General features: G+C 46.5%; 2 long non-coding RNA genes across 4 annotated transcripts in view; one reads left to right on the forward strand and one right to left on the reverse strand.

Annotated features, from left to right (window-relative positions):
- The window catches only part of LOC137542007 (uncharacterized), a 256,415-nt gene that overhangs the window by 66,623 nt on the left and 177,237 nt on the right, over positions 1–12,555 (forward strand). The gene's annotated exons all lie outside the window — the stretch shown is intronic.
- LOC137542006 (uncharacterized) overlaps positions 1–12,555 on the reverse strand; it is a 213,966-nt gene that overhangs the window by 40,186 nt on the left and 161,225 nt on the right. The window lies entirely within an intron of this gene.

Below are 12,555 nucleotides of genomic sequence, written 5' to 3' on the forward strand. Positions count from 1 at the left end.
TAAAAGCGCTCACAAGGCTACCCTGCAATGGTAGGGATTCTTGCCCAAGGACTTCTTACTGAATAGGTACTGACCCCAACCAGGATTCAAACCCTGGTGTAACGATCGGTGTAACACAGAGAGAAGATCTGATTACCAGTGATCTGCAGTATCACAGGGAATACAGATATATACCAAATTATAGATGATCTGCAGTATCACCAATAATCAGATATATAAGCTAACCTCTGGTCACCGGAGAAATGTAAGAGTGTTTGGTGCAAACAGTAATATAAAGAGGACTGGCCTCAAAGCAGTGAGGAGTCCTGCACAATTCCTTCTGGACTCTCTCGGGAGGAGGAGTCAGGCTGAGAGAAGGAACGACTGGACGAGAGTGACACTCAAGAGGGAGTGTCACTACCAGGACTGGGAACCGCCTCTAACAGTAAGGTCGGTTCTCGAGGTCGGACAAGCCAGGTTGTAAACACACGGACAGATAAAGTACAGATTCAGAAGGCAGAGGCGGAGTCTAAAGTACAGGCAGGGTTCGGCAACAGGGTATCAGATATATCGAGGTACAAAATCAGGAGGCAGATGCAGGGTCTAAGGACGAGCCGGGGTTTGGCAACAGAGTATCAGAAAAGCAAGGTACAGGATCAGAGTTCAGCAGGATAGTCAGGCAAGCAAAGAGTCATAACAGATAATCACAATCAAACTAGTACTTTAAACTATCAACAGAATCTAGCTAAGTGTAGGATTACAGCTCCAGCTGGTCCCGGCACACTTTAGGATCTGACTCAGGTCTGAGCGCTACCATGTTGTGATCGCAACGCCAGACAACCAGCAACTGAACAGCCGGCAGTATATATACACAGACATTTCTCCAGCACCTCCCTAAGTGCTGGACCCAGTGGGTAGCTAAGGAGCTGTGGGCCCCGATGCAAGTTTTACAATGGGGCCCCTCAAGCACTCTATACATAACAATTGATGTGGTGCACCAAAACCTGCCAATGGCAACTACAGTGTCAGAGGTGCAAAAAGGGAATGGGGAACAGCTTGTTAATGATTACCACTATTCAAAGTATCTATAGAAGTGATTCTTATGAGCACAGGACCAATATAGAGCTAATACTGAAGTTCAGGGAGAGCCCTTCGGGGCCCCTCTGGCCCAAGGGCCCCGATGCGGTTGCTACCTCTGCACCCCCTATTGCTACGCCCCTGGCTGGACCAATGGGAAGGAGCAGAGTCGTCAGCTGACCGACCAGGCCAGCTGACCTCTTTCTGGCTGCCATATAAGTTCTACCTCTCCGCGCGCACGCGCGTCATTCTGAACCTAGGAGGACTATGAGTCCCAGCCATACCAGCACCGCTCTGTGGTGTATCCGCGACAGAGCCATGCGTGCTAACTCCGCGTTCCGCTATGCCCTTCATGGAAGCAGCCGCCTCACACTGAGTAGAGGCGGCTGTACTTCCGCGCTCCACCATGCCCTTCACGGAAGCAGCCGCCTCACGCCGAGAAGAGGCGGCTGCTTCCCCGCGATTCCTCACAGTACCCCCCCGAGGAGTGGACTCCGGACAGCTACTTCTAGGCTTTTCTGGATGTATCGTGTGAAACTCCCTCTTCAAATCATCAGCATGCATGTGGCCCTCAGGTACCCACATTCTTTCCTTAATACCATACCCCTTCCAGTGCACCAGATATTGTACCGAGTTCTGCACTATGCGTGAGTCTAAAATTTTCTCTACTTCAAACTCAGGTCGACTATCCACCATGACAGGAGGAGGGGGAGTAGGACCCACATGGACTGCTGGCTTGAGCAGGGATACGTGAAAGGACCTTACCCCACGCATGCTGGCGGGAAGATCAACGGTGTAAGTAACGTTGTTGATCTTTTTCGCTACCGGGAACGGACCCACAAACCTGGGACCAAGCTTGTCTGAGGGTTGTCTCAGGGTCAAGTGACGTTTGGACACCCAAACCAAGTCTCTTGGCTGGAACCTCCACTCCAAAGAACGTCTCTTGTCAGCTTGACCCTTTTGATTCTGAAATGCCTTTTCCAAATTATTTTTCACCGTCCACCAAGTGTCTTTAAATGACCTCTGCCAGGCCTCCAGAGCTGGAAACGGAGTGGAGGCCACTGGCAATGGGGAGAACTTGGGCGATTTCCCTGTCACTATCTGGAACGGAGAAAATCCAGAAGAAGAGCTCTTCAAATTATTTTGTGCGAATTCTGCGAAGGGCAGAAATTTCACCCAGTCATTCTGTGCCTCCGCAACGTAACATCTTAAAAACTGTTCCAAAGATTGATTGATCCGTTCAGTCTGCCCATTTGTCTGTGGGTGGTAGCCTGACGAGAAAGACAGCTTCATGCCCATTTGGTGGCAAAATGCCCTCCAGAATCTAGAGACGAATTGGACTCCCCGATCTGACACTATGTTTTCCGGGAATGCCATGCAGCCGGAAAATGTGGACGATGAATAAGTCGGCCAATTCCTGGGCCGAGGGGAGTCCTTTCAAGGGCACGAAATGGGCCATCTTGCTGAAGCGGTTGACTACCACCCAGATGACCGACATGCCTTCAGACCTGGGGAGCTCACCCACAAAATCCATGGACACATGGGTCCACGGTTCACTCGGGGCGGGCAAAGGCTGCAAAGTACCGACAGGTGCCAGCCGGGGGGTTTGCTTTTAGCACATATTGCATATTCCCTAACAAACTCCTTGCAATCTGCTGACAGGGAAGGCCACCAGGCACACCTGGCCACAAGATCTTGTGTTCTGGCTGCTCTGGGATGTCCAGCATTCTTGTGCGCATGGAACATCTCTAAGATCTGGAGACGGAAGGGCAGAGGGATGAACATAACCCCTTCAGGCTTCCCTTCCGGGATATCCTGCTGAAAGGGACTTAAAGTCTCCTTCCAGTCTTCCCAAGTATCAGTTGCAGCCAGCACTAATTTCCGCGGAACAATAGTCTCAGGGACGGAGGGCTGTGCTGTCTCTGGCTCAAAGCACCTGGACAACGCATCTGCCTTAACATTTTTGCTCCCCGGAGTATACGTAATAATAAACCTGAATCGAGAGAAAAACAAAGACCATCGAGCCTGACGGGGGCTCAACCTCTTAGCCCCCTCGATGTATTCCAGGTTCTTGTGATCAGTGTAAACTGTGATCATATGTTCTGCCCCCTCTAACCAATGTCGCCACTCTTCAAAAGCCAATTTAATGGCTAGGAGCTCCCTGTTGCCTATATCGTAGTTTCTCTCTGCTGAAGAGAGCCTACGAGAGAAGTAGGCACATGGGTGCATCTGACCCTGCAAGCCTGACCGCTGAGACAGCACAGCCCCCACCCCGACCTCCGAGGCGTCCACCTCAACAATGAAATGGAATGAGGTATCCACGTGTCTAAGGATTGGTGCAGAGCAAAAGAGATCCTTCAGGGTGGCGAATGCCTGAAGAGCTTCATGAGACCAATGAGTGGTATCTGCCCCTTTCTTGGTGAGACTGGTGAGGGGTGCAATGACCATGGAGTACCCTTTAATGAACCTTCTGTAGTAATTTGCGAAGCCTAAAAACCGCTGAAGCGACCTTAACCCAACCGGCTGAGGCCATTCTAGAACCGCGGAAACCTTGGCAGGGTCCATGGACAGGCCTGAGGTGGAGATAATGTATCCCAGAAAGGTGACAGAGGTTACTTCGAAGATACATTTCTCCAGTTTGGCGTACAATGAGTTCCGCCTCAGTTTATCCAATACAAATTTTACATGCGACCTATGCTCAGAGAGGTTGTTGGAGAAAATAAGTATATCATCTAGATATACTAGAACGAATCTCCCCAACACTTTCCTGAAGACCTCATTGATGAGTTCTTGGAAAACGGCTAGGGCATTACATAACCCGAAGGGCATCACCAGGTATTCGTAATGCCCGTCGGGTGTATTAAAGGCCGTTTTCCACTCATCGCCCTTTCTTATACGTATCAGGTTGTACGCACCCCGTAAGTCTAATTTCGAAAAGACTTTAGCATTGGTGACCTGTGTGAATAAGTCGTCTATCAGGGGCAGCGGATAGCGATTCTTCACCGTAATCTTATTCAGGCCCCGGTAATCAATGCAGGGCCGCAGGCCTCCGTCTTTTTTCTTAACAAAAAAGAAACCTGCCCCAGCTGCTGGCCGGGACCGGCGAATGAAACCCTTGGCCAAATTTTCACGGATGTATTCCTGCATGGCCACTTTTTCGGGCCCAGATAAATTGTACAAATGGCCCCGGGGGGGGCATACAACCTGAACGGAGATCGATGGGAAAGTCGAAAGGGCGATGTGGGGGTAACTTGTCTGCTGCCTTGGGACAAAATACGTCAGAATACTCTAAATACTGCTCTGGAACCCCCTCCACCTGAATCCTGGTTTGGCCCAAAGTCACCTTCCCTAAACATTGTTGAAAACAATGATCTGACCAGGAAATTAATTGGCCGGTGGCCCAATCAATGTGCGGGGAGTGAAGGCATAGCCATGGCATACCAAGTATAATGGTGGACGTAGACATATGTAACACAAAAAACTGTAATTTTTCCCAATGCAAAACCCCCACAGTGATTCCTACCTCTGGTGTCTGGGACAGCGGATTATTCCTCTGCAGAGGAGAATCATCCACTGCCGTAACTTGAACGGGTGGTTCCACGGCTGTGAGCGGAATTTCCAATCTCTTAGCAAACTCAATGTTCATAAAATTAGCCGCGGAGCCTGAATCAATAAAGGCTTCCGTGGCCTCGGTCTTATCCTCTTATCCTCCCATGTAACAGTACAGGGAAAAAACAACCGTTTTTCTTCTAGGGGTATGAGTCGGGCGCCTAGGGTGTTACCTCCTACAACTCCTAGGTGGTAGCGTTTCCCGGCTTATTAGGGCAGTTTTTCACCCTATGCCTTCCTTCAGCCCAATACAGACATAGTTGTTCAGTAATTCTCCGTCTTCGCTCCACCTGGGTCAGTTTAGAGATGGAGTTACTAGGGGTGCAGCGGAAGGTGCCGCGTAAGATGTCACTGACTGCCCCTAGTCTGTCTCTGATGGCGTAGCCTGCGGTCGATTCGAATGGCCGATGAGATGGCCTCATCGACTGTTTTGGGCTCGGGCTGACTCAACATCAAGTCGGAGACCTCATCTGACAAACCAGACAGAAAGCAATCCAACAGGGCATAGGTGTCCCACCTGGCCGTGACTGACCACCTTCTAAATTCAGCCGCATAATCTTCGACCGGACCTTTGCCTTGCCGCAAAAGCTTGAGCTTCCGCTCAGAGGTCGCGGCAAGGTCCGGGTCGTCGTAAATTACCGCCATGGCTTTAAAGAATTCCTCTACGGAGGTAAGGGCGGTGTCCTCAGTGGGCAAACTGTACGCCCATGTCTGAGAATCGCCTGACAATAGAGTCTTAATAAATGTGACCCTCTGGGTCTCCGTTCCTGAAGACTGGGGTCTCAGCTCAAAATAGGACAACACTCTACTCCTAAAATTTCGGAAGTCAAATCTGTGACCAGAAAACCATTCAGGTACCGGCATACGTATGTCAGAACTAGAAGAGGCTCGCACATGATCTACTGATGTCTGGAGGGTTTGCACGGACCCCGATAGAGCATCAATAAGCGTTCTGTGGGTGCCCAGTACTTTATTTATATTGTCCACCGAAGTGGCAAGTACACCCAGAGGATCAGCGTGTGCGTCCATCTTGTTTTTGGGTCTGGCGTTCTGTAACGATCGGTGTAACACAGAGAGAGGATCTGATTACCAGTGATCTGCAGTATCACAGGGAATACAGATATATACCAAATTATAGATGATCTGCAGTATCACCGATAATCAGATATATAAGCTAACCTCTGGTCACCGGAGAAAAGTAAGAGTGTTTGGTGCAAACAGTAATATAAAGAGGACTGGCCTCAAAGCAGTGAGGAGTCCTGCACAATTCCTTCTGGACTCTCTCGGGAGGAGGAGTCAGGCTGAGAGAAGGAATGACTGGACGAGAGTGACACTCAAGAGGGAGTGTCACTACCAGGACTGGGAACCGCCTCTAACAGTAAGGTCGGTTCTCGAGGTCGGACAAGCCAGGTTGTAAACACACGGACAGATAAAGTACAGATTCAGAAGGCAGAGGCGGAGTCTAAAGTACAGGCAGGGTTCGGCAACAGGGTATCAGATATATCGAGGTACAAAATCAGGAGGCAGATGCAGGGTCTAAGGACGAGCCGGGGTTCGGCAAAAGAGTATCAGAAAAGCAAGGTACAGGATCAGAGTTCAGCAGGATAGTCAGGCAAGCAAAGAGTCATAACAGATAATCACAATCAAACTAGTACTTTAAACTATCAACAGAATCTAGCTAAGTGTAGGATTGCAGCTCCAGCTGGTCCCGGCACACTTTAGGATCTGACTCAGGTCTGAGTGCTACCACGTTGTGATCGCAACGCCAGACAACCAGCAACTGAACAGCCGGCAGTATGTATACACAGACATTTCTCCAGCACCTCCCTAAGTGCTGGACCAATGGGAAGGAGCAGAGTCGTCAGCTGACCGACCAGGTCAGCTGACCTTTTTCTGGCTGCCATATAAGTTCTGCCTTCCGCGCGCACGCGCGTCATTCTGAACCTAGGAGGACTATGAGTCCCAGCCATGCCAGCACCACTCTGCGGTGTATCCGCGACAGAGCCATGCGTGCTAACCGCCGCGTCTGACGCGGCGGTTTCTCCGCGTTCCGCTATGCCCTTCATGGAAGCAGCCGCCTCACGCTGAGTAGAGGCGGCTGTACTTCCGCGCTCCACCATGCCCTTCACGGAAGCAGCCGCCTCACGCCGAGAAGAGGCGGCTGCTTCCCCGCGATTCCTCACACCTGGTCTCCCATATCAAAGGCAGAGCCTTTAACCAGTATTGTAGTCTAGAGCCAACATACCAACTCCGTGCAGATAGTTCCTTGGCTGGGATTCAGACCTGGGACCCAGAGCTGCAAGGTGAGAGAACTAACCACTGCGCCACCGTGCTTATGTTTAGTGGTTATAGGTGTTGGTAAATATTGATCAGCTATACATGTGTTGGGGCATGTGCGAACAACTGATCTATGTGACATATCAAGGATGAAAACTTGCAAGACTTACCTGCAACAGGTGATAAAGGTGGATAAAAATGTTGTACATGTGTGCAGTGCCGTAGCTAAGGAGCTGTGGGCCCCGATGCAGTCACAACCTCTGCAACCCATATTGCTACGCCCCTGCATGTGTACAGGAACACAGGTTTTGCAGGCACCACTGTAGTAAATTATAGCTTCTTTATTGGTCACATCAGACAAGGCAGAGAGTACAACGACAGACCGCTGTTTCGAGCAACCTTTGCTCTTTATCAAGTTGTTCAACACTGCATAAAAACTACATACAAATCATGTGCTTATATAGAGTCTAAAAACCAATCAGAGAGCAGCGCTGGTGTCATCCAATCACCGGATATTATGTCACAAGAGGACCTGATGGAAGACTTGAATATTTCAGGAAAAAACTCCCCTTTCATCAAAAAACATTCTATTAAGACATTGTATACATCAAGCGCTTACTTCAAAATATATGTACTACATAGCGCTAACAGTGTCCTACCATGCTGTTGAAACACCGCCAGGTTCAGTCAAACCAAAAAGGATATATTGTATAAAAATGTAGTCAGCCAATCCATGCGAGGCACCCTCCAGGGAGCCTCCCACATGTGGCCAAACGTTTAGACGGGGCGAAAACACTTCACCCCGCCCTCCTACAGTGCCGCCGACCAATCGAATGGTCTCAGGCCTATGACGCATGGTCATGACGTATGCGGAACTAAGTACGCATAGTTCGCCATGACGTATGCGGAACAAAGAGAGACGTACGCCAGGCGCCTGTAAACAGACAAGCAACGTCCATAGCGAACGTCTATACGTACTAGGTGGGCGCGGTCCGCGCTGCATCACAGCACTAGGGCACTATGGTAGGTAACTACCTCATGCTAGTTCGGATCACTGTTTGGTTCAGGCTTTATTGTGTTTATACTGATCTCCAATAGAGTTGTTGCCCATTGTTGCTATGACGATTTTGGGGGGCGTGCCGTCTAGGTGGGCTTGGTCCCTAGTGCTGTTTTTTCCTGAAATATTCAAGTCTTCCATCAGGTCCTCTTGTGACATAATATCCGGTGATTGGATGACACCAGCGCTGCTCTCTGATTGGTTTTTAGACTCTATATAAGCACATGATTTGTATGTAGTTTTTATGCAGTGTTGAACAACTTGATAAAGAGCAAAGGTTGCTCGAAACAGCGGTCTGTCGTTGTACTCTCTGCCTTGTCTGACGTGACCAATAAAGAAGCTATAATTTACTACAGTGGTGCCTGCAAAACCTGTGTTCCTGTACTTTACGGCTCCAGTGGTGTGGAAGACCGACTGCTTGGGCACACTATCTCCTATACATGGGTACTGTCCCAACCACAACTTTTGGATTGCCCCTGCATGTGTGTATGCATTCCTGACCAATCCATTACTGATAAGAAGATCGATCACAATGATAAAATGTCGGGAAAGATTGTCTCATGTGTACTAGGCCTTAAAGAGGAACTTTACCAAAACATTGTGTGTGTGGGTGGGGGAGGGGGGATAAATCAATACATTGCAAAGTGAGAAGTTAAAAATAGAAAATTGAACAGGAAATAATTGATATTTGCCATGTAATTGTTGTTTGATTCACCGCAACCCTGCAGGTCATCATCTTTACTGCTGGCAGACATGGAAGAAACAGAAATCACCAATGTCAATAGCTATACACACTCAATAGCAATGTGATAGATTAAAATGTTTTTTTTTAAATATATATTTATATGCACAGAGGGAGATACTGCTTGTTTGGCAGTTGAAAACAGTCCTTATTTCCCACAATGCAATGAGGTTCACATACAGGAAACTGAATGGCTCTCACAGTTATATAAAGGTACATTTCTACATGAATAATTAGGGCAGATTCTAGACTTCTTTTTCCGCCTGAACCAGCCCCGCAGGCCATCCTACCTTTGTTGCTGCTGCCCATTCTGACTCTCCGACTCAAGAACTCAACGCTGCCTCTAGTGTTGTGCTCTGCTACTTGCCTCCTTCCTTCACATCTTGCTTCTGTGAGGGGCCAGCTCCACTATACATAGTGCCACTCCCTTCCTCCTCCTGACATCTGATTGGGTCACAAGCAGCACCTGCATTGGTTATTGGAAACTAGTTCTGCTGCTATTGGTCACTTTTCTTTTTATCTCATCACCCAGGCTGTGAGTTTTATATGCTGCCCAGAGCCGGATTAAGATAATTCAGGGTCCATAAGGGACTCCTTACATCACTTCATGCTTGGCTTCTAGGTAAAAGGCTATGCCAGCTTCAGAAGGAGGACTGCTGTGCCATTCGTCCTGGTGCTTGGGGGGGGGGGGGGGGGGGAATGGGCGTTCGGGGGTCCTATAGCAGTGTTCTCCCCAGAAATTTTTTACAGCTGGGTGGCATGAAAAAGTAGCCGGGTGGCAAGAAAAAGTAGCCGGGTGGGGCGTGATAACAGAATGCAGGGCCGGCGCTTCTCTGCATACAGCAGAGGAGAAGATGAACCGATGACAGCCGGGTGGTCACCAAAACTAGCCGGGTGGAGCACCCGGCTAAAACAGCCTGGGGAGAACACTGCTATAGCATGGTACAGCTGACCTGATCAGAACAGCAAAACATTTTGCTGAATGCTGATAAAATAACTGGAGAGTATTTATGGTGTATTTTACAATTTGAACTGTGTATTTAGAGTTGCTCTACAATAGCGATTTTCGTGTGTTCTGTTAACCTGTGCATTTTCAGTATATGATACAAGCTAGGCATATCTGTCTCTTTTTAAAAGTACAGTATACCAAAACCCGGTGTCACTACGTGTTAATGCCATGTTAATCAGCATGCTGTTTATTGATTTTCTATATTTTGTCCTTATTCTAAGTGAGTCCATGGACTCAGCAAGCAAGGAATTAGCATTTATTAGACACCTCTGGGACTGTCACTTTACAACATCAAAGAGTCTTCTGTGCTAAACTCATTGCTACAAATGACATGTCTGATCAGAACACTGCCCCTGAGCCTCCTGAGATGTGCCTCCATTAAAAAGACATAAATACCATTACTTCATGGTCCCTACTGTGCACAATCTAATCATACCTATGCACAAGCTTTTCCATGAGCCATATGAGACATTCGCATCTTTCTTATTTTATTTATTACAGTTTCCAAGCTGGCAAACTAAATGAGAACCTGGGCTTGCTGTTCAGATTGAAGTTAAACTCAAATTCATCACATTAAACCTTTGGTTCAGTCCATTCTGCATAACAATGATAATCAATGAAAACCAAGCAAACTGCCCCATAATGCACTGATTCACCAATCAGGGGACAGGGATGTCTGGCAACCATGTTGGTGATGGCAGGAATCTGCTGCCCACTCTAAACACATGGTATGTACTCCACCGAGACTTTATTAAAAAAAAGGATGGTAAATTAACCTATACATTTGCTAATAATTCCTAGTTGAAGCAGGATTATGCAAATTGTGTATGCATATGTATGCATCTTGGACCTATCAAATTACACTTCAGTGGGATTTGATTGGTCCATTTTCACGCTGCATGCATTTGCATACACATTTAATTTACAAGTCTGCATTATAACGAATAAAAAGAAAATCAAACTAAAGCACATTCTGCTCATTTAGTTTTGGACACACAATCCATCCAATTGTAAAGAGCCAAAGTCTGTCATTCCTCTCACTCTTAGGGCCTGAGCCCCTGACACAGCTGTGTCCGCCTTCCAGTTACACATCAGTGTTACAGATGCTGAGAAGCGGACACAACTGCGTTAGTGGGCTGTCAGTGTTACTGTCTACATATATATATATATATATATATATATATATATATATATATATATATATACTATATATATATATATATACACACACAGAAAGAGAGTAAAGCATACATCTGTTGTGTAAAATATTTTTATTGATTTTTTTTCATAGAAAAACAACAGCATTAACAACAACCAAAAAAACGAGCCCCCCAATCCTCTTTAGTCCACAGATTTTTGTCTAGTGCCTAACAAGCACCACAGATAATACAGTAAGAAAAAGAATACATAACAGGGAATATATGAGTTACATCATTTAGGGTAACATTCCATATTCACATATCAATTTTGAATTTAGACAACCAGCGGGTCCAGATTTTGTAAAATTTATTTTTAGATTCTCTGTTTTCATATATATTTTTGTATATTGGGAGATCCATATGCCTGGATGACTTGATGAGATCTTCAAGAAGAGGTGCAGTTGCACTTTTACATTTTAGGGCAATCTGCCTCCTGGTGTAAAATAGGAGCAGTCTAAAGGTGCGTACACACATGCGACTATAGTCGTTTGAAACGATCATTCCCCGATCGTTTCAAACGACGATCGTTTGAAAAAAACAACCAACGACCATTAAGTCTAACGACGGACGAGCTAGATCGAGCTAGATCGTTCAAAACGAATGATCTAGCTTGGCGGATTTTTCCCAACGACGATCGTTTGCAAAAGTAGTACATTGTTGGAAACGGTCATTCGTACTAGGCTTGACATGCGCATTTCACTTTTTCTCCATGGAACTTTTCATTTTTATGCGCAAGCGCAATAGTTGCTTTATGTGATGTAACGTTTGTTTTAACGATCAGATCGTTACACACCTTTTAAAACTAACTTTACTTAGGTCGTTCTTTCTTCAATTAAAAGTTTGTTCGTCCATAACGAACGATCGTTGTCGCATGTGTGTACGTGGCTTAAGAATAGCTTTCGTTCTGAAAGTGAATTTTCACCAAAGATATTAAGCAACATGGCCTTATAGGTGGAGGGACAGAGGCATCTATAAGCTTTTGAAGAGTTTATAAGGGTAAGATAGGTTTGGTGGAGTTACTTAAAGCGGACCCAAACCAAAAAATTTTTTAATTCAAAATATTTAGTTGCCTCACTCTGACACATACAAAGATAAATAAACACTCCTTCAAGCCTATGAGCATTTCAGTGGATACTTTTCACCCTTCTCTTTTCATAACTAGGGTTATGCAGGTGGCAGCCGTTAGCAATTCCGCCTTTGCCGGACACCACCTACTCCACCAATCCGCCGGATTCTGTCCTGGCAATATGAAGGGAAGGGAGGGGTCCCTACAATTAATGTAAAATATTTTATATTTGTCATCATGTAGCCGAAAAAGGCTGCTTTTTATTATTTTATTTCTGAAATCTTGTATTTTCAATTTGGGTCCACTTTAAGTGCAGATAATTTATGACAAGCTGCCATCAGAGTTTGTATAAAGAATGAGATAGCCTCTGCCCATTCCTCCTGAGTTAGATCTGTCCATACGGTAGAAAAACAGCGCTGGGCACCAAAACAATTCTTCCAAATTTAAAGAGACCACACACAGAAAGATTACAGGCAGATGGAGGTGTGTGGTCTGTCAATAAATTTGGAAGCATTGTTTTGGTGCCCAGAGCTGTTTTTC

The sequence above is a fragment of the Hyperolius riggenbachi genome, chromosome 12 (genome assembly GCF_040937935.1).
Source record: "Hyperolius riggenbachi isolate aHypRig1 chromosome 12, aHypRig1.pri, whole genome shotgun sequence".
Lineage (NCBI taxonomy): Eukaryota > Metazoa > Chordata > Amphibia > Anura > Hyperoliidae > Hyperolius > Hyperolius riggenbachi.